The 21,177-nt window shown below is 45.0% G+C and overlaps 1 long non-coding RNA gene across 1 annotated transcript in view; it reads left to right on the top strand.

The window, feature by feature from the left end:
* LOC103092694 (uncharacterized) overlaps positions 1-21,177 on the top strand; it is a 200,005-nt gene that overhangs the window by 7,199 nt on the left and 171,629 nt on the right. The window lies entirely within an intron of this gene.

The following is a 21,177-nucleotide window of genomic DNA, read 5'->3' on the forward strand; positions in this document are numbered from 1 at the left end:
CTCCCTCTGTCTCTGTCTCTGTCTCTGTGTGTCTCTCTCTCATAAAAAGTTGAGCCTCCAGGGTCACCTGTCTCTTGCTGTCTTCTTCCTTCTAGACCAGGGATTTTGAACCTGGGCCCCAGGGATCCTCAAGGGGATCGGGGCTAGAATTCAACAAGTCCCTGCGCTTGGAAGTTAGAGCTCTCTTTTCACTCCGCTCCAAGCCAGACTTAGCCTTTCCTTCAATGCGTTAAAAACCCTGTTCCGAGAAGTCCGCGGGCTTCACCAGACTTTCTAAGCAGAACTTGGCACAAAAAGCTTCAGAATCCCTGATCTAGCCTCTTGATCTTTGCGAGGGATGGATGCATTTTCTGCTCTCCTCCGATGCACGTAGGTGTATGTGGATGGCTAGATGGAGCAATCTGTTTCTGTCTCTCGCTCTTTCACCACACACACGCACGCACACATTTGACACCACTAGTTACACGTGCCCCATGTGTCCATTCTTCAAGGATCCGTGCTTTCCTTCGTGGGGGGGGGGGGGGGGGGGAACGCTTCTGGCCATCAAGGGCAACCCTTCCTTTATGCCTTCTAAATGCCTTTCAGAAAGAGAATTTCCCCCTGTAATCAGCCGGCTGATCATCAAAAGCCAGCTAGACAGCGGATATGAGCATGAGATCATCTATGGCCATCTATATGAGAGCATCTTGGAGGTAGCACTGGGGGAGATCCTCATTTTACAAAGTAGGAAATGGGCAGGAGGGGGGTGGGTGGTGCAGCCCGCAAAGTTAAAGTGATTTTCGGGGCACAACTAGAATTTGAACTCAGGTCCTAGAGATTTAGGCAACCGGGAGGTTCATCAGTTGTTCATGTAGCTTTCTACAAATGCCTTATTGTCCTCTGTTCATTCATTCATTCATTCGTGTGTTTATTTGTTTGTTTATTTATTTAAATAGCCTTTCAATCTATGCTCCCTGCTCCCCTTTGACACAGCAACAGCACTACTGGGTCTGTCTCCCAGAGAGATCTGAGATAAAATCTTTTAGCGATTCTTTTTGTATCATCGGCAAAGAGCTGGAAGCTGAGGGAGTGTCCATCAATTGGGGAATGGCTAACGAAGTTGTGTCAGGCTGTTAATGGACTAGCATTACACCATAAGCAATGAACAGGAGGAGGTCAAAAAAACCTGGAAAGGCTTAAATGAACTGATGCAAAGTGAAGTGAGCAGAACCAGGAGAACCATGTGTACAGTAACAGAAATGTATGATGATCAGCTGTGAAGGCCTAAACGGCTTTCAGCAAAACAAGGTCCCAAGATAACTCCAAGGGATTTAGGATGAAAAATAAAATGCTATCTAAAGCTAAAGAAGGAACTGTTAGAATCTGATTGTAGATTACATCTTTCATTTTATTTCCTTCCTGAATTTATATATATATAAACCCTCACCTTCCATCTTGGAGTCAATACTGTGTATTGGCTCCAAGGCAGAGGAGTGGTCAGGGCTAGGCAATGGGGGGTTAAGTGACTTGCCCAGGGTCACCCAGCTGGGAAGGGTCTGGGTTCAAATTTGAACGCAGGACCTTGGATCTCTGGGCCTGACTCTCAATCCACTGAGCCACCCAGCTGCCCTCCCCTTTCCTGAAATTTTTATTGTATGTGTAATATGTGTCTTCTGTCATTGCATGGGAGATATGGAAATATGTATTACATGAAAGTATTGGTATAGCCTAAACCAGAACATTTACCTCCTCAGGGAGGGGGAAGGAAAGGAGAGAATCTGAATTACAAAATGGCAGAAAATAATTATAAAAAATTGTTTTTTCATGTAATTAAAAAACAAATAAAAGAAAGTTTAATTTTTTAAGGAGAGACTTGCAAAAATGTTTTTATTGTGTATTTAGTAACCCTCAAAGACAGCAGAAAACATTTAAATAAACAAATGCAAAATAAGTGCAAAACCACAAACTCCACATTGTTTACAATTTGTTTCAAAATCTGTAAATGGTATATGCTTGCTAATATAAGCATCTTCTGCTTTTAAGTTCCTTCGGATTTGTTTGACTTGCATACTTTTTTCTCTTGGTTTTGTGGCTGTTATTTTTGTTAATGTAATCATAGTGTGTATCATTCATATTCTTTTTTCTTCTCTTTTCTTCTCTTCGTGTCTTTCCCTTATTTCCTTTATATTTCTAACATTTATCATTTCTAAGCACATAATACAATTCATGGCATTCAAATATCAGAATCTAGTCAGCCATTTCCCCCAGTCTTTGCTTTTTTGATTATTTCCAATTATTTTGCCATTGCAAACAAAGCTTCCATGAATATTTTCTACACATACAGCTTTTTGCCCTCTCAATAATGATAGTAGGGCCTAATCCTAGTGGTGGGATCTCTAGGTTATTGAGCATGAACAGTTTGGCTGTTTTAGAGAGGTACCTGAGGATACACTTAAGTTAAGTGACTTGCCCAAGGCCTTGCAGCCAGGAACTGTCTGAGGTCATATTTGAACCCAGGATCTCCCATCTCTGGGCCTGACTCTCAATCTACTGAGCTACCCAGCTGTCCCCTATGCCTTATTTCTGAATGGTATCTGAATGATCTTGAGGAATATGCCTATTCACATTAAAGTCTTAGCTAAGAATCACATATATTATGTATTTTTGATGTGACCTGAAACAAGAAATTTACCTGTTCATTCAGTACTTTCCATGAAGCATCAGTGGTGGCACAGTGGACAGAGCACCCGAGTTCAAATCCTGCCTCAGACGTTTACTAGCTGTATGGCCCTGGATAAGTCACTTTATCTTTTAGCTTCAGTTTCTTTATCTGATTGATAGGGATAAAATGATAGCACCTACCTCCTAGGGTTGGTGTGAGGATCAGATAAGTATAAAGCCCTTTGCAAATCCTACGGAATTATTTGTATAAATGCTACCTATTGCATCAGTGAAAATCCCAGCAAGTACCTTCTGTGACTCCTTGTTCACTCACTTAGTTCACTTCGATTCTGAGGCTGCTGTTTGTTTTCAGTACAAAATAATGATCCTTTGGTGAAGTCTTCCCCAAATCTAGGTTCTCAAATGCTTGGCCACTAGAGCAGAAGCCCCTACATGTCTTTCCAAGCAGGAAAAGCATAGACTAGGGGCCTGGGGATGGACTGTGTATCCGTTGCCCAAAGATCAGCCTTGCTAAGCTGAGAGAATCTCAGCACCAGACCAGTCACAGGGGGAGATTAAATTTTCAACCACAGTAACACTCATGTCCCAAGTAAGAAAAGGGTTGCTCTTTGGCATCGGCAAAGGGAGGAGCCCACACCAGTGAAATTCCACACCTCTGAACTACTGAAGGAAGGCAAAAAGGGACAAAGACTAGTCCCCATTAGGAAGGCAGCTCTATATTCTAGCTTTATAAAAGGGGATAAAGTGTGATTGGAGTAAAGGAAAACATTGAGTTGGGTGTTAGGCATCCTCTTCAGGCCCTGGATTAGCTAAGTGGTCTTAGGCAAGTCATTTTCTCTGGGTCTCCATTTTCTTCTTCTTTTTTTTAATTTAGAATACTTTTCCATAGTTACATGATTCATGATTCCTCCTTCCCTTCCCTCACCCCTCCCGGAGCTGATGAGCAATTCCACTGGATTATACATGTATCATTCAAAACCTATTTCCATGTTATTCATATTTGCAGTAGAGTGATCTTTTAACACCAAAACCCTAATCACATCCCTTTCACACTACACGATTGATCCTATGTTTTTCTTCTGCATTTCTGCCCCAACCATTCTTTCTCTGGATGTAGATAGCACTCTTTCTCATAAGTCCCTCAGAATTGTCCTGGGTTATTGCATTGCTGTTAGTAGAAAAAGTCCTTCACAATTGATTGTGCCACAATGTATCAGTTTCTGTGTAAGATGTTCTCCTGGTTCTGCTCCTCTCACTCTGCATCAATTCCTGGAGGTCGTTCCTGTTCACATGGAATCCCTCCAGTTTATCATTCCTTTTAGCACAATAGTATTCCATCACCAACAGATACCCCACAGTTTGTTCAGCCATTCCCCAATCGAGGTGGGTCTCCATTTTCTCATCCATCTGCCTCAATGATCTTGAAAGTTCCTTTCATCTCTAAAAGTTGATGTCTCTAGTATTCCAAGATATATTTCCAAGTCTTCAGATAGGAGTGCCAAGTTTTATTTATGGTGTAAATGGGACTCGGGATTAAGAGAGTCTCAGTAAGGCTCAACACAGCTTGGTCTGACACCATTTCCTGACAGGATCTTGGCTACAAGTCAGTGGACCTTGCTCCCTGTGGTCATAAACCAAGGATGGTAGTGAAATCCTTGTACATTCTTTCTGCATGGGCCAGAGAATGGCCTGCCCAATGAGAACTAGTTTGGCTCTGTTTCTCTGAGGTACTTGGACAAGGGATGGAACCGAGAATATGTTGGGGGAGCCTACAGTTGACGTGCTTCTTCTTGTCACTTAGCTACCATATGGAGTGTGGAAGCATCTCTTCTCCTAAATGCAGATTCTAGCTTGAGTCTAGTGCATGTTCTTTGTAGAGGGTAGGAGGTTGCCTGGGAGGAAATTTACTTGGGCCATTGGATTCCCATTAAAATCAAGGCAGAAAAGTGCCTTAGCTGTTCCTTTCTGGATTCATGTTCCAGGGAGTTCCTTTTGTGGTTGGTGGGAACTGTTTTTCTTGGGGGAAAAACCCTATAATAATGATAAGCAAATGTGAAATCTGGAGATGAGAAACTCCTCACTTTGGAGAAAGCTTTACCATTCCCAATTGAATGTGTCTTTGACAGCATAGCTGGAAGCAATGTAGCTAAGCTCTTCCTGTGTATATCCCAGTAGGTCTGGAACCCAGGAGTCATTTCCCGGAATTCCTGTTAACCTTCCCACCCCCAGAAAAATCATCGGCCCCTCCAACACAGCTTTGCAAGCTCAGCTGCAGGAGTCTTTTGCTTTCAGGTACCGGGGTGCAATATGGCAGATGCTTAGGTCAACAATTTATCCACCACAGCTGGATGGTCTCTTTAGCACATTGGATCTTACTTGGCCCCAGGGCACCTATAAACTTTCAGAAGAGCCAATTTTCCAAAGGCCATACACATCACAGAGGAGTAGTGGACAGTACAGAAGACGTCTGGCCCTTGTGGGTGGTCAGGTTAGAAAGAAGAATGGGGAAACTGATGACAATTTGGAAATCTTCATTGTGACACGTCATGGGATATTTAGGACGGCCTTGGAAAAATACATATGCAACATGGGGAAGCGAGGCAGGCTTCTGCAATTGGGGAAGTGATGAATTAAGGGTGGGACTAGTCAGGTCATATAGAGAGGCCTAGGCCTCTGATATAGACTGGTGTCATCACCATTGTACAAGGATTTCACTACCATCCTTGGTTTATGACCACAGGGAGCAAGGTCCACTGACTTGGTGTCATCCTAGACAAGTCATTTAACTACTCAGAGCTCTCTGAGATGGTAAGGTGCAGAAAAGCACCGAATTGCATCAGTAGGAAGTTATCTTATTTGGCAATTCCCTCTACTGCCTGTAAAGCCAAAGGCCCACTCCGTATTCTGATCCTTAGCTGCTGTCTCTGAAGTTACAGGAGGTATGAGATGTCCCTTAAGGGACATACGGTTCATTAGAGCCCTCGTCGGAGATGAAATCTGAACTTGTTTCATGAGATTTGTATTCCTAGGAGGAAAAATCTTCATTAATGACTACGTAAAGGGTTATCCATATTAATACCATTTGCAAAACCTCCCAAAGCTGTGACCAAATTCAGTGCAATTAAACAAGCATTTTATTAAGGCATGTAACATACTGTCCTGGGCACTGGGGTGGCAAAGATAGAAGCCTCCCAGGCACTGCCCTCAAGGAATGTACCACCCAACAGGCGGGGGGGGCGAGGGGGGATCAGACCCCTGAGTCTGGAGTTTCTGTCTTTTTGAGGTAGGCAATGGGAAGCCAGTGAAGCAAGGGGATGATGGGAGTAAGCCATGGAAATGTGAGCTCTTTGAGGCCTAGCGCTGTTTCCTTTCTGCCTTCAGATCCTCAGTGTCTACTTGGGGGATTGAACTGAAGGTTACTGGCATAGTGTGGGGATGTGCCCCTTTGGGGCAATGTGTGTGTGTTGGGGCAGCTGTGCAAACTGAAATGGACAAGTCTCCCCAATCACACATTTTCCAGAACATCCTGAAGAATTCAAAGAAGCTTTTTCAGCTGTTCTGACTTTTTTGACTTTAGTCCAATAATTACGGCCCTGAGCATGACTGTTTTCTTTCACCTTCCTAAGTTCCTTCCAAGAAATTGTTTTTTCTCATCTTTGACCTATGAAATTGTTATGTTTTTCTTCCTGACACTGGTTACCTTAAGATCAATGCTTTGTCTCCCATCCAAGTACTAACCAGGCCCAACCCTGCTTAGCTTCCCAGGTCTTGTAGGCCTGTTCAGGGTGGTATGGCCATAGACAAGCCCAGTGCTTCACAGTTCAATCAGGCCTTTGGCCTTGCCTGCACTGTATGTAAAGATGGATTGACGAAGTCTTCTAAGCAACTTCTTTGAAGACAAATCGCAGGACCTTGATTTGTCTCCATCTGTCTACGGTTGACATGGCTCTATGGGACTGTTAGAACAAAGGGAGCATATTGATTCCTCGGAGCCGGGATAATCATGATGGCTGTTGGCATTTGGATAGCACTTGGGTTTGGCAAAGAGCTTTACAAATATTATCTCAGTTGAGCCTTACAAAAAACCCCTATGGAGTAAGTGCTCTTAGTGTCTTTATTTTGTAGTTGAGGAAACTGAGGCAAAGAGAGATGAAGGTAGGAAGAATCAGAGATCAAGTTAAACTTGACCTTTGTCACTCCAGGCCCAACACTTTAGCCACTGTACCACCTAGCACAGGGCTTCCTATGATAATCATAATCCTTCAACACCTCAGAAGCCCTGTGATCTTCCCCGTGTCCAGACTCCTGCTGTTTACCCAAATCTGAACCCCTCCACGAAAGGGCAGCCAGTCTTGGTGAGTTGCTGTGGCCCCAGAAGTTCATAGTGTAGGGTGCTCAGTCTCCTGGTGATGATATCTTAGCTAGATGGGCCTCAGGCAACAGACTTGAATTGCCAGACTTTCCTTGAAGTCCTTCTGGCTTGGCAGGACTAGGCACAATTTATGCTTCCTTGGAAGACCTTTGAAGAGTCCAGGATCACCCCGGTGCCACAAATAGGTGTCTGAGCAGGACTTGGTTTGGGGAGGAAGAATAATGATATAAATAATTCATATTTACATAGCTTTAGACAGAGGCAGCATGGTATAGTGGAGAGAGCCTGCCTTAGAACCAGGAAGACCTGGATTCAAATCCCTCCTCTGACATATCCTGGCTGTGAGGCCCTGATCAAATGACTTAACCTAGTGTTCTAGGGAATTTTTATCAGAGAGTGTGCAGAGAAGGCACCAACCTTCTCATCTTCCTCATCTTCAAGTTCCCTATACCTGTGAAATCATAGGTCCAGTCCCTACACTTTTTCCCTCTACAATTTACAATAGACTTTATGATAACTCTTGGAGATAGAGAGCATATATTGTTTTGTTTTTGTTTTTGCAGTTAAAATTCATTATTCATTTTTAACCTTTAAAGAAATTTGAGTTCCAAATTGTCTCCCTTCCTCCAGTCCCTTTCCCACCCATTGCAAAGGCAAGCAATATGATATTAATTATACATGTGAAATTATGCAAAACATATTTCCATATTAGCCATGTTGCCAAAAATAGCAAGAAAAATAAAGAAAGTAAAAATACTTCAATTTGCATTCAGAAGTCATCAGTTCTCTTTCTGGAGATGGATAACATTCTTTCAGAATTGTCTTGAATCATTGTATTGATCAGAGCACTAAGTCTTTCACAGTTTGTTATCATTAGAATATTGCTTTTACTATATACCAGTGATGGCAAACCTTTTAGAGACCGAGTGCCCAAACTTCAATGCTTATGCAGTGTATGAATACCCTGCCTTACCCCAAACAGGGGAGGGAGGAAGCACTCCTATAGGGCTGCTGGGCAGAGGAGTGGGTGATGGGAGAAATGTCCATGTGTCATAGGTTCACCAACACAGCTATATACTTATGGTTCTGCTCAATTCATTCTTCATCAGTTCAAACAGGCCCTGCCATATTTTTCTAAAACCACTCCCCTCATCATTTCTATAGCACAATAGTGCTTTATCTCCATCATATAGCACAATTTGTTCAGCCATTCCTCAACTGATGGACATCCCCTTGCTTTCCAATTTTTTTCCAACACAAAAAGAGCTGCTAGCAATAGTTTTGTACATAGAGTTCCTTTCCCCTTTTCTTTGATCTCTTTGGAATACAGACCCAGTACTGGTATGGCTGGATCAACTTCACAGTCCTTTGGGCTTAGTTCCAAATTGTTCTCCATTGGCCCAGTTCACAACTCTACCAACAGTTCATCAGTGTCTCTATTTTTCCATTTCCTTGGAGAGTATATTGTTAAGCACATTTTACAGATGTGGAAACTAAGGCTCAATTAAGTTGACAAAGTATTTATTAGCCATGCATAGAGACTTGGCAACATTTATACAACTAGTGAGTGGCACAGCCAGAAGTCAGACTCAGGTCTTCTGCCTCCAAATCCGGTGCCAACAGACTTTTTTAAAACGAATTCCCTAATCATTTTGGAAAGCAATCTGAAAATGCTCAGAGGGTTATAAAACTGTGTGTACCCTTACACCCAGCTGGGTCTATATCTCAAGGTGATCAGGGAGAAAGGAAAAGAACCTCTATGCTCTGAAATATTTATAGTAGCTTTCTTTGTGGTGGCAACGAACGGGAAATGAAGGGAATGCCCACCAACTGGGGGATCGGTGTGGTATGTGATTGTGATGGAATACTATGTTGCGGTTAGAAATGATGAGCAGATTAATTAAAACTGTGGAAAGACCTACACGACATTATGAAAAGTAAAACAAGTAGAAACAAGAGGGCATTATATAAAATTACAGAATGAATAACTTGTGAATGCCCACTTCCAGAGAAAGAACTGATCAATAGAAACACAGAAGATATCGTTTATATATACATTTTTGGTCAAATAATGCCTTCTCCAGTGTGGGACGGGAAAGGAAGGAAGGAGATACCTGGGAATTTTATTGTAACCAAAACCCAAATAAATTAATTTTAAAAATAAAGTACAGATCTGTCCTTTAAAAAATGAAATTAAAAGTAAATCAATTGCCCTTTAGCTGATGCTCTGCCTTCGTGAAAATCTAATGTGCCTGGGGGAAAAACAGCATATTTTCCCAGACAAGCAGAACTTACTAAATTCAAGGTCAGTCAGACCTGTACATGCTTCTGCCTTTTCAGGTTTCTATATTTAAAATTGCGAATGGAGAGGGAATGACATCAAATGTTTCATTGGAGGCAGAGTTCATGGTTTTTCACTGGTAGTAGAAGCTCTGGAAATTTCATGTCAGAGACCATTTCCTCAAAATGTCAAGCAGATTGCCTGCCTCTTCTCTCTATTCCCACGTCCACCTTTAAAGTCGCAGAAGTCTGGGACTATTTCCAAACTCTCAGCCCTCTAAAGCTTTTGAGAAATAGTTACCTTTTCCCCAGTTCCTCCATTTTGGTACAACATGTCGTAAATGTTACCCTTCTTCTGGACATTAAAAAAATAATCCTTTTTTTAAACCCTGACCTTCCACCTTAGAATCAGTACTATGTATTGGTTCTAAGGCAGAAGAGTGGTAAGGGCTAGGCAATGGGGGTCAAGTGACTTGCCCAGGGTCACACAGCTAGGAAGTGTCGGAGGCCAGATTTGAACCTAGGACCTCCCGTCTCTAGGTCTGGCTCTCAATCCACTGAGCCACCCAGCTACCCCCTAAAAAAACAATTCTTAAAAATTCACAAAGATTACCTACCTATTCAAAGCAAAACCATAACTCTATACCTACATGTTAAGAATGTGAATTATGGAACTGTAACTAGGAAATGTTGTGCTGGGAGTGGGCATGCCCAAGTGTCGCTGCCAGGGGAGGCTGGGTGACTTCGGAATAGTGCTCTGAACTCTGTAAACTCTTATACTCTGGGTGAAGTCCTGGTTGCCCCATCCTTGTTATAACTAAGATGAATAGAATTTTGCATGAAGGATGGGTGTACAGGTAGTTTGTTGTCGGTGTTCTTTCATGATGTGACCCTCTCAGGTACCTATCACCTGGGTGACAGGAATGGCCTTTAGATAAAAATCAGGTTCGGTTTGTTATTCCATAATCAGAAAAGCTAGACAACCATGTCAATACACAAGGAATCCTCAGAGTTAGAAAAGTTTTAGTTAATGCAAGTTCATGAAGACATTGAGAGGTTGTACCGTCATGCCTCCTTTCCTGGCGACCAGTTCCTTATAAAGAATCAGGCTACAGAAGAGTGATAATGACAGAATCATGGGTAATGGGGGCAAATGTGATTTTCTTCCACAGTTATTTGGCTTATAACTTTTAAGAAAAGGAATAGGAACTTTAAGGTACACCTCCCTCCCCCTTCAATGATATGGATCAGTAACTCCTCTGCAACTTGAGGAGAGTTGTCCAGGAGCACTGAGAAATTAAGTGTCTTGCCTATTAGATGGTTTCGCATAGTAGGCTCGTGTTTCGCATAGGCTCATGTACTATGAGCCAAGAAAACCTGGGTTCTAATCCTGACTCAGATACTGACTAGCTGTGTGAATTTGGACAAATTACTTTACCTCTCTGAGCCTCCATTTCCCCATCTATAAGATGGAGATGATAATAGCACCTATCACACAGGGTTGCTTTGAGATTCAAATGAATCTATGTATATAGAAGGCTGTATAAAGATCATCTAGGGCTAGGCTAAGAGACAGAAAGGAGGATGAGTGGAATAGACTCCGGGTAAGTGACCTCAGCAAGACAGTATATGATAACCCAGAGATCCCAGCTTTTGGGACAAAAATCCACTATTTGACAAAAACTGCTGGGAAAATTGGAAGACAGTGTGGGAAAGATTAGGTTTGGATCAACACCTCACGCCGTACACCAAGATAAACTCAGAATGGGTGAAAGACTTGAACATGAAGAAGGAAACTATAAGTAAATGATGTGAACACAGAATAGTACACATGTCAGACCTTTGGGAAAGGAAAGATTTTAAGAGCAAGCAAGACTTAGAAAAAATTACAAAATGTAAAAGAAATAATTTTGATTACATTAAATTTAAAAGTTTTTGTACAAACAAAACCAATGCATCCAAAATTAGAAGGAGAATCAACAAATTGGGAAGAAATGTTTAAAACAAAAACCTCTGACAAAGGTCTAATTACTCAAATATATAAGTTAAATAAATTATACACAAAAATCAAGCCATTCTCCAATTGATAAATGGGCAAGGGACATGAACAGGCAGTTCTCAGATAAAGAAATCAAAACTATCAATAAGCACATGAAGAAGTGTTCTAAATCTCTTATAATCAGAGAGATGCAAATCAAAACAACTCTGAGGTATCACCTCACACCTAGCAGATTGGCTAACATAACAGCAAAGGAAAGTAATGAATGCTGGAGCGGATGTGGCAAAATTGGGATATTAATGCATTGCTGGTGGAGATGTGAATTGATCCAACCATTCTGGAGGACAATTTGGAACTGTGCCCAAAGGGCACTAAAAGACTGTCTGCCCTTTGTTCCAGCCATACCTCTGCTGGGTTTATAATCCAAAGAGATCATAGGGGGAAAGACTTGCACAAAAATAATTATAGCCGCGGGCAAAAAATTGGAAAACGAGGGGATGCCCTTCGATTGGGGAATGGCTGAACAAACTGTGGTATATGTTGGTGATGGAATACTATTGTGCTAAAAGGAATAATAAAGTGGAGGAATTCCATGGAGACTGGAACAACCTCCAGGAAGTGATGCAGAGCGAGAGGAGCAGAACCAGGAGAACATTGTACACAGAGACTGATACACTGTGGAACAATTTAATGTAATAGACTTCTCCATTAGTGGCAATGCCATGACCCAGGACAGTTCTGAGGGACTCATGAGAAAGAACACTGTCCACATTCAGAGGAAATACTGTGGGAGTAGAAACACAGAAGAAAAACAACTGCTTGATCACATGGGTCAATGGGGATATGGTTGGGTATGTGGACTCTAAGTGATCACCCTAATGCAAATATTAATAGTATGAAAATAGGTCTTGATCAAAGACACATGTAAAACCCAGTGGAATTATGTGTCAGCTACCAGGGTGGGGAGGAGGGGAGGGAAAGAACATGAATCATGTAACCATGGAATAATATTCTAAATTAATTAATTAAATAAAAATTTTCAATTAAAAAAATAAAGATCATCTAGTTTCAGAGGCAGGAATAGGGAGATCGCAGGTCTTCCTGACTCCCGGGGAAGCTGGGGCTGGGGCATTCTGCTATCCCTCATGTCATATTCATAAATAACATAAACCAAAAGATTACATCTGTATATTAAAAATTCAAAGGAGATGTATATGATGAAATGCTCATAGACTTCTGGGAACCTGAACCCTTACAGATTAATTTGGGGATTTTGCTGTTGCAACATCTCTTCAGGTTTGCCTTTTCATAGAATTGGAAAATGCCTGTTTTGGCATATCAGGAAGTAGGGGCGGAGGTGTGTGTGGGCCAATCCACTTGATTTTTAAGTGCCTTGGACTCTGACTCTCCCATTTTTGGAACCCAAATCCAAATGTTTTTACTTATTGTTTACTTGTTGCTCTGAAGTCTTGGTGAGGCCTACTATTGGAGGCTTTTTGTGAAATGTCCATTTTCACATTTTTCAGGCTGTTCAGATCGCCTCAGGTCCTAGACAGAACTAGTAGATTTAGGCACCAGCTTGGATAAGCACTCTTTTCTATACCTGTGGGTCCATTCTTGCAAGGCTGCTTAGAAAGCCAGGTGCTTGTGTTTGCCAAAATCTCGACCGAATAAGAATTTCTTAATTTGGGCTTTCCAAACCAGTGCCATAGTCAAATAATAAAATTGTACCTTTTACAGCACTACCATAGGGCCTGATCTTCTAGGACAGTGATGGCAAACCTTTTAGATATGGACTGCTGGGCCCCACCCCCATCACCCCCCCCCACCCAGACTCAGTGCCATGCTCCTCTCCTACATGGATTGTCAGTGTGCCCCACCCCACTCTTTATCCCACACAGAGGATGGAGAAAAACGCGCTCTCATTGGGCTACTGGATGGAGGGGTAGGTGAAGTGAGAAATGTCATCAGACACAGTGGAGAGGGGGAAGAGAGCAGCTTCACCTGAGTCCCTCTGCCTTTCTAGTAGCAAACTCTGGGGAGGGGGAGGGTGGTCATGGGCCCACAGAGAGCTCTCTGTGTGCCATCTTTGGCACCCATACCATAGGTTTGCCATCACTGTCCTAGGACTTCAGCCCTAGTTGGCAGCCATCATAATACAGTGGGCGAAGCACTAACTCGAAAGTCAGAGGGCCTGGGTTCAAACTTAGCCTTTATCCCAGCCTATGAGACCTTGGGTGAGTCCTATCATCTTCTTGGGACTCTGCTTCCTGTTCTGCTAATGGAGGGGGTCAAACTAGTGGCCAATTCTAGATCTAGGACCCTATGCAAGGAGGACCTTGTAGTTTGCTCTGGCTGGCCTCCAGGGGACAAGTTGCTGTGTATTCCATGATTGTTAAGGGGAAGAGAAAGTGAAAGGTCCTTACAGCCTCAATTCAGCTGAATCACCAAGCTTACCCCAGACAGAGTGATGGGCATATTGCTCTTGTGGGCCTCTTGGGATGTCTGCCACCAATCTTGCCTTCTCTAAAGCAAACCCTGTAGCGTAAATCTGGTCAACAAACCTGGGTGTAGTTTAACGTGAGCCCACATTGTGTGCAAGTGAGATGTGTGCATGTGAGAATTGTAGTTTAACCAGAGTAAACATGTACCTGAATGTGTGAACTCTCGGTCAGCATGAGCAAAGAAGCTTTGTTTGACCTGGTGAGCAGGCTTGGGGATGAGTGAAAAAACTGTTGTAACCTAACCTAGAGACTTGTGTGCACTTGAGTTCAAACTGTAACGTGGCCTCACCTCTAGCTGAGGCCTTATTTGATCTGACCTGGGTCCTGCCTATGCCCCTTTGAACTCTTATTGCAGGCCCCCATGGCCCTGGGTAAGCCAACTTCCAACACCTCCCACTGGAGCTTGGCTAATTGGTTTAGACTCCCCTCAGGCAAGGAGGGGCTTCTGCCCCTCTCTTCTACCAAGGAAGAGGGGTACAATGAGGCCGTTTTTGAACCCTATTCAACATGTCTTCCAGGCATTGTCCTTCTCAGAGGTGCTGTCACCAAAGCCAGCAGAGATCCTACAGGCCATATGAATGGATCCTAGCCTTGGATCTGGAGGAGCTGGAAGGGACCAAAAAGGCTTCCTAACTTCGCCAGCTCCTTGCAAGGAGTGTTGAAAGGCCCTATGAACCCAAGCGAGCTTGGGACATTGGTTTGGCTTCTGCTTGTGGTAGTCCATGAGATAACCACTAGCTTTCATGCTAAGAAGTCCGGAGAACTGGAATCTGACAGGGTCTGCAGAGCTATTCTGAAAAGACCATCCACCCTCCATTGCAGGTCACTGGACAGCAGGCCAACAAGCACATCAAGGGATTGGGAGTAGCCACTGTGTACCCATATCCTTGACAGTTAATTCTCCAGCCCTGAGGTGGGTTAGGATTGACAGCTTCAGAGGCTCTGCTCTTAAAGCAATCTGAGCATGCCTAGGGAACCAACCAATCAATTCACAAATGTTTATTAAGTGCCCACTGTGTGCCAACCACTGTACTTGGCCCAAAGAAAGGCAAAAACACAGCCCCTGTCCTCAAGCATCCTAACAGGACAGACAACAAGGCCATTTGGGGTTGAAGGGTCTTAGCAGCCAGGGTAGGGGTGAGGGTCAGGAAAGATTTCATGTAGAAGGTAGTTCTTGACTGTACTTGAAGGAAAAACAGTCATTCCAAGCTTACAGTAGGCCACATGGGTGGTTGAAAGGGTGCTGACCAGAGTAAGAGGTCTTGGATTCAAATCCAATATCTGATACTTCCCTTCTGTATGACCGTTGGCAAACCATCTTATCTCTTTGAGCTATAAAATGAGGGGGTTGTACAAGATGGCTTCCAAGGCCCTTCAGGTTCTAGAGCTATCATCCTACTTAGGTGAAGGTGAGGAGGGAGAGCATTCCCAGCAAGGAGTAAAGGTAGTGCCCAGGTATGGAGATGAGAGCTGGGAGTTGTCATGTGAGTAACTCCAGGTATGCTAGAATGGTCAGCACATGGGAGTGGTTGGTTGTCGGCCTTCACGCACATGGATGTGTGTCCTACTGTGGCCAATCAGACCAATATGAGCTTGAAGGAGGGGGTCTACCACAGGTCAGGCACTAGTAGCCTCCATGAACATTAGGAATAGAGAAGTCTCTAAATTTGCAGCGCTTGGCATGGTGTTTTTGAGCTACCGTGATTCTGCTTTGCTCAGAGAGCACGACGTCTTCTTGGCTGTGGGTGTACCATGTTGGATGGGCCTGTGCCAGTGTCTCTTGTGTCTCACAATCAATACCAAAGCTCTTCAGAGAGACCCTGGGAGTATCCTTGTATGACTTCTGACCTCCGGGTGAGCGCTTGCCTTGTATGAGTTCTCCACTGGAACAGGGTGGCCGGCCCATCGGAGTTGTGCTCTCTGCAGTAGAGTTTGAATGCCTGGCAGTTCAGCTTGAGAAAGGATCCAGGGTCCAGTACTTGATCTCCAGAATCTTCCTGCAACAACTCAAATGGAAGCAGTTTAATTTCCTGGCACGGCACTGGAAGACGGTCCAGGTTTCACAGGCGTACAGCACGGCGGCTCTATGGATCTTCAGTTAAGTAGGCAGCCCGATATCTCTGCCCTCCCGTGCTTGCCTTCAGACCCTCTCAAACACTGAGCTGGCTCTGGCAATGCATACATCAGCCTCGTCATCTTTGTGTATGATAATGTAGAATAAAGCTGGCAAAGGATGAAGGAAGGGGCCAAACAGAGGAGTTTATAGTTGATAGCAAAGGCAATCGAAAGCAAGTAGAGTTTGGAATGGGATCGTGACAGGGGGCAGACATGTGATTTAGGGAAATCATTTTGGAGGAGAGGATAGACTGGAGCAGGAAGACATTTTGGGGGGAGGAAGACCACCTTGGAGTCTATTGCAATGGTCTAATTTCAAAGTGCTGAATTCCTGAACAAGGGCGGTGGTTTTGTGAGTAAAGAAGGGAACAGGGTAGAAGCAATACTAGCAGTCATTCGCCATTTATGAAGTGTTTCCCTTGGGCCAGGCACAGTGGCAAACACAGAGAATACAAGGAAAGGGGAAAACATTTGGCCTCAAGGAAGTGCCATTCTAAGGTTGCGGAGTCAGGAATGACAAGATGGATCAGACGGTTGGACAAATGAGGTGAGTGTGAGAGAGGAGTCAAAGATGGCACTGAGATTGCAAAGTGGAGGACCTGGAGAGTTACTGAGCAGTAAAGGGGAAGTTCAGAAGAGGGACAAGGGCACTGAATGGCTTGTTGACTCTTCTTAGGAAGGTGAACTCCACAATGGCCTCCAGGACAAGTCAGCAAGCATTTATAAAGTGCCTACTATGTAGCAGGCACTGGGCTAAGTACTGGCAATTCAAAGAGGGGCAAAAGTTATTCCCACCTTCGAGGAATTCACAGCCTAATGGGGAGACAACATGCAAACAGCCATGGATAAACAAAATATATACATTGGAGACAATCACCAAGGGGGATTGGACCAGGAATCGCTTCTTGTAGATGTTAAGACTTTTGCTGGGACTTGAAGGAAGCCAGGGAAGCCAAGAAGGAGAGATGAGGAGGGAGAGAATTCCAGGCTGGAGAGACAGCCAGTGAAAATGTTCCTAGTAGAGAGAAAGGTAGGAGGACCTGGGGGTTGGGTTAAGATGGTCTTTAAAAGCCAAAGAGAGGGGACTGCTACTTGTGGTTCAGTGGATTGAGAGACAAGCCTAGAGAAAGGAGGTCCTGGGTTCAAATGTGGACTCAGACACTTCCTTGCTGTGTGACCCTGGACAAGTAACTCAACCCCCATTGCCTAGCCCTTACCACTCTATTGTCTTGGAACTGAGACTTAGTATTGATTCCAAGACAGACGGTAAAGGTCAAGGAGAAGAAAACCAAAGAAAGGATACTAGATCTTAGAGGAAATTGGGGTCACTGAAATATATTGAATGGAAGTTGGGGGAGTGGACAGGGTCAGACCTGGGCTTTAGGAAGGTCACTTTGATAGCTAAGTGGAGAATGGACTGGTGTAGGGAGAGAGGAGACAGGGCAGCCAATCAGCAGGATGTTGCAATAGTTCAGGCATGAGATGGTGAGAGCCACTGTCTGCTTTTATGGTTTCCCTTGTTATCACCCCATAGAAGGTTGCTAGACCTAGAGAGTCCCCTCCATCTCCATACCCAGAAATCAAAGGCTGGCCTCCCGACTTCCTTTGGGGAGCAGAGGCTTCTTCAAAGCTTCTAGAGACAGAGCCACCCACCCTTCCCTAGATACGCAGAGGATCCCACATGGAGCTGGAAGGGCCCTTTGGCTAACCCAACCCCCTCAGTTTACTGGGGAGGAAAGTGACTCTAGACACCTCTCCAGAAGGTCACCAGCCTTACAGTGACAGGCACCAAGTTCAAGGATCAGTGGTCAACACTCTGTTGCAAATATGAATAACATAGAGGTAGGTTTTGAACAATGAAACATGTATAACCTGGAGGAATTGCTCGTCGGCTCCAGGAAGGGGAAGGGAAAGAACATGAAAGATGTGACCATGGAAAAGTATTTTAAAATAAATAAATAAATATTTTTTAAAAAGGAATCCGTGATCTAGAGAAACAGTCACAAGTCAATTTCATAGTAATAGCTCTGGGCCCCCAACCTCAATGTTGGTCCTTCCCAAGTGGAAAACCTAAGGTTGGAGCAGCAATAATTAGAGAGGGGGTAAGCACTGAACCATCTGGATGGAGGAGCTGGAGTCAAGTTCTGACTTTGCTACATGCTAGCTACATGACCTTGGGCAAATCTCTTCCCCTCTCAGAGTTTATTTGTTCCTCTGGAAAATGAGGGTTTGGAGTTGGATTTGATCTAATGCCCTTCTGGCTCTGCTAGTCCATGACTCTAGGATCCTGTTTTCTGACTGTAAAGCAACTCTGAGAAGTTTCACTAGAGCCCCTTATAAGAGCAGGTTGCAAGGTTATGATGTCCCTGCTTAACAGTTGTGGTGCCCCATTCATTTCATGAATATCTGCAAGCCATTTGCTCCCATCTTCCTTTCCATATCCGAGAAACTCATACATAAGGAATTGGAACATTTGGTGGAAGTCATTCAGGAACAGAGGGATTTCTAGGCCATCTTGGTTTAGGAACTTCATTGTTCCCACCTTCTCCTTGGCACTCCTTGTTTTTCCCAATCAGTAGCTGTCCCTTGTTTCAGGACACCTGCTCTCCACCTCTCTGCTTTCACTTCCCCCCACCTTTAGCAAATCCCAGCCATGGGCAGAGCACTCACTGGGCTCAGTGCACAACACCTGATCGCTGAGCCCTGATCCAATGACGCTCTGTGAGCAGTGATTAGGACAGGATCTAGTGCTCTTAGAGAAGGTAACATTCTAGGTTCATTCCACCGAATCACATAGTCCAGTCATTTACTGACCAGGGAAACTTGCCTTGCTATTTCCCTTTCCTCAAACATAAAATAGGTCTAATATTTGGAAGTTTTTAGGCTGGAAGGAACCTTAGAGATCAATTCCTTTGTTTTATCAATGAAGGAACTAAGGTCCGGAGAAAGGAAATGACTTGTCCAAGGTACCACAGAAGCCAGAACCAAGATAATCCAGCTGAGGTTCACTGACTCCAAATCCTGTGCTTTTGCCGCGATTTCATGCTCTTCCAATTTCTGTTCTCCCTCACAGGGTAATTGGGAGACTCAGAAGGCTAAGTCAAGGGGAAGGGGCTGTTAGCAAGCTATCATCCATGCAGGAGTTCCATATACAAATGAACAGAGCCCAAAGCAGCAAGTTTCTATAAGGCCTCGAGCAGAGGCAGATTTGGTGACTGTCCAGAAATATAGGGCATCCCAAAAGTCTTTGTGCAGTTGTGAGTTTTAGTGAGCTAAAAAGGGACACCCCGTATCTCCTGTGAAAACTGGGCACAATACTCTGGATGAGATTGGACAGCGCAGAAGGCCTTGGGGCTCACTATCACCTCCCCATTCCTGGAAGCCATGGCCCTCTCAATGCAGCCCTAGATGGCATTAGCTTTTGGGGATGGCCTTATGACTTGGAGTGATCAAGAAGTCCATTAAACCCTCCCCACTCCTAACTTTCTGTTACTGTGGGAGGCACCGCCAACCTCACAAGCTAGGTGTCAGCCTCTATTCCTCACTCTCTCACCACCACACCACCATATTCAGCCTGTTGCAAATCCTGGCAATTCTACCTTCTTCCTCTGTGGGAGGTGTCTAGAGTCACTTTCCTCCCCAGTAAACTGAGGGGGTTGGGTTAGCCAAAGGGCCCTTCCAGCTCCATGTGGGATCCTCTGCGTATCTAGGGAAGGGTGGGTGGCTCTGTCTCTAGAAGCTTTGAAGAAGCCTCTGCTCCCCAAAGGAAGTCGGGAGGCCAGCCTTTGATTTCTGGGTATGGAGATGGAGGGGACTCTCTAGGTCTATAACAAGGGAGGCCACATAAGTGAAGTAGCAGGACTAGGAGAACAATGATTCCATTAGTGTTCCTGAAAGGTTCACTGGCTCATTGCAATTGTCAGGCTTAAGCCTGGAGAAGAGGACCACAATGTGGTCCCTAGTGGGTGGCAGATGGCCCTGAGGAGTCAGGTGATGTATCTGACAGTCAGGAGGTGGCAGAAAGCTGGACCTCAGACTTGGAGGCCGCCTCACTGCCTCTGCATTTGAACAAATCTTATTTCTTCCAAACTCTCTCATTTGTGGAGTCCTTGGTTTCTCACAACTCCCAGGAACTGGAGAGTCCTGTCCGGAAGGGGCTGGCTCTGGAGGCACAAGGGTTTCCCGGAAGCATGACCAGTGTGTGAAAGGTGGATGAACCAGGAGCAGCTCTCCTGGGCTCCCCCTGCCCCAGGCTTCAAAGATTCTCCAAAAAGGAGAATGCTGGGTGCCTGTGGGCAGATGACCTCCCCTCTCTAAGCCTCAACTCTGTAAGCTTCTAAGGGCTTAGGGGAACTCACTTATAGCAGCCTCCCCTCTAGTCTTATTCTCAGTGAGCTCTTGGGATCTCTAAGCATCTCCTCCATCCCTCTCCCCCTAGCCAGATTTCTAGGTGGCCAAACAGCAGGCTTGTTCAGGGGAACTTTATGTACCTCAGCACCCCCCTCCCCAACCCCAGTGCCCCAGAGGCACAGGCCAAGCCACTGTGGGTCAGAGGGCTTCTGTGCAGGGCCCGGGAATCCCAGCCCTTTTCCACGTTTCTCTTTTGCTCGGGCCCAGCCTCCATCCCTTCAGATGAGACTCGGAGCTGATTCTGAATTGGATTTGAAAAGCTAGGCTAATAATGCCCTCCCAGCCCCTCCATTTTCTCCTTTCCTTCCGGAGGAGTGTGTGCTCCGGGGGATTTGTCTCTAACCTCCTCCCTAAGCACCCCGCCCCACCTCCGCCAGCTGCTCTCCCGGCGGCGGAGGAAGACAGTGGCTCTGCTCCACCTGAAATGACTGAAGAAAGGGGGCCCTGCACCCTCAAAGAGTGGCCGAGACCTCCACCACAAACCTCCCTCCCGCTCAGCGGAGGGGCCCCTTCATACATTTCCCGAGGAATTCCGGCAGCGTGGGACAAGTTAGATCGCTGCCAGCCCTCGGAGGGTTCCGAGTCGGAAAGGACCCTGGGAGTTTGGCTAAACTCACTTCCCCGCTTTGAAGTCAGAGGGACGAACGGCCTCGAGGCTAGGCTGACCTTTAGAGCGGGCTCTAACGCTCGCGGGGGAATTGACCAGGACTGGCCCTCGATCTCACGGCCCCACCACACCCAAACGTGTCTCTCCTGTCTCCACAGTCGAGGTGACAGCTGGAGTCGCGAGGACTTCCGAGCTGCTTTCCAAGGATTCCCATGGGGCCGTGGAGCGG

This window comes from Monodelphis domestica, chromosome X, assembly GCF_027887165.1.
Source record: "Monodelphis domestica isolate mMonDom1 chromosome X, mMonDom1.pri, whole genome shotgun sequence".
In the NCBI taxonomy this organism is placed as follows: Eukaryota; Metazoa; Chordata; class Mammalia; order Didelphimorphia; family Didelphidae; genus Monodelphis; species Monodelphis domestica.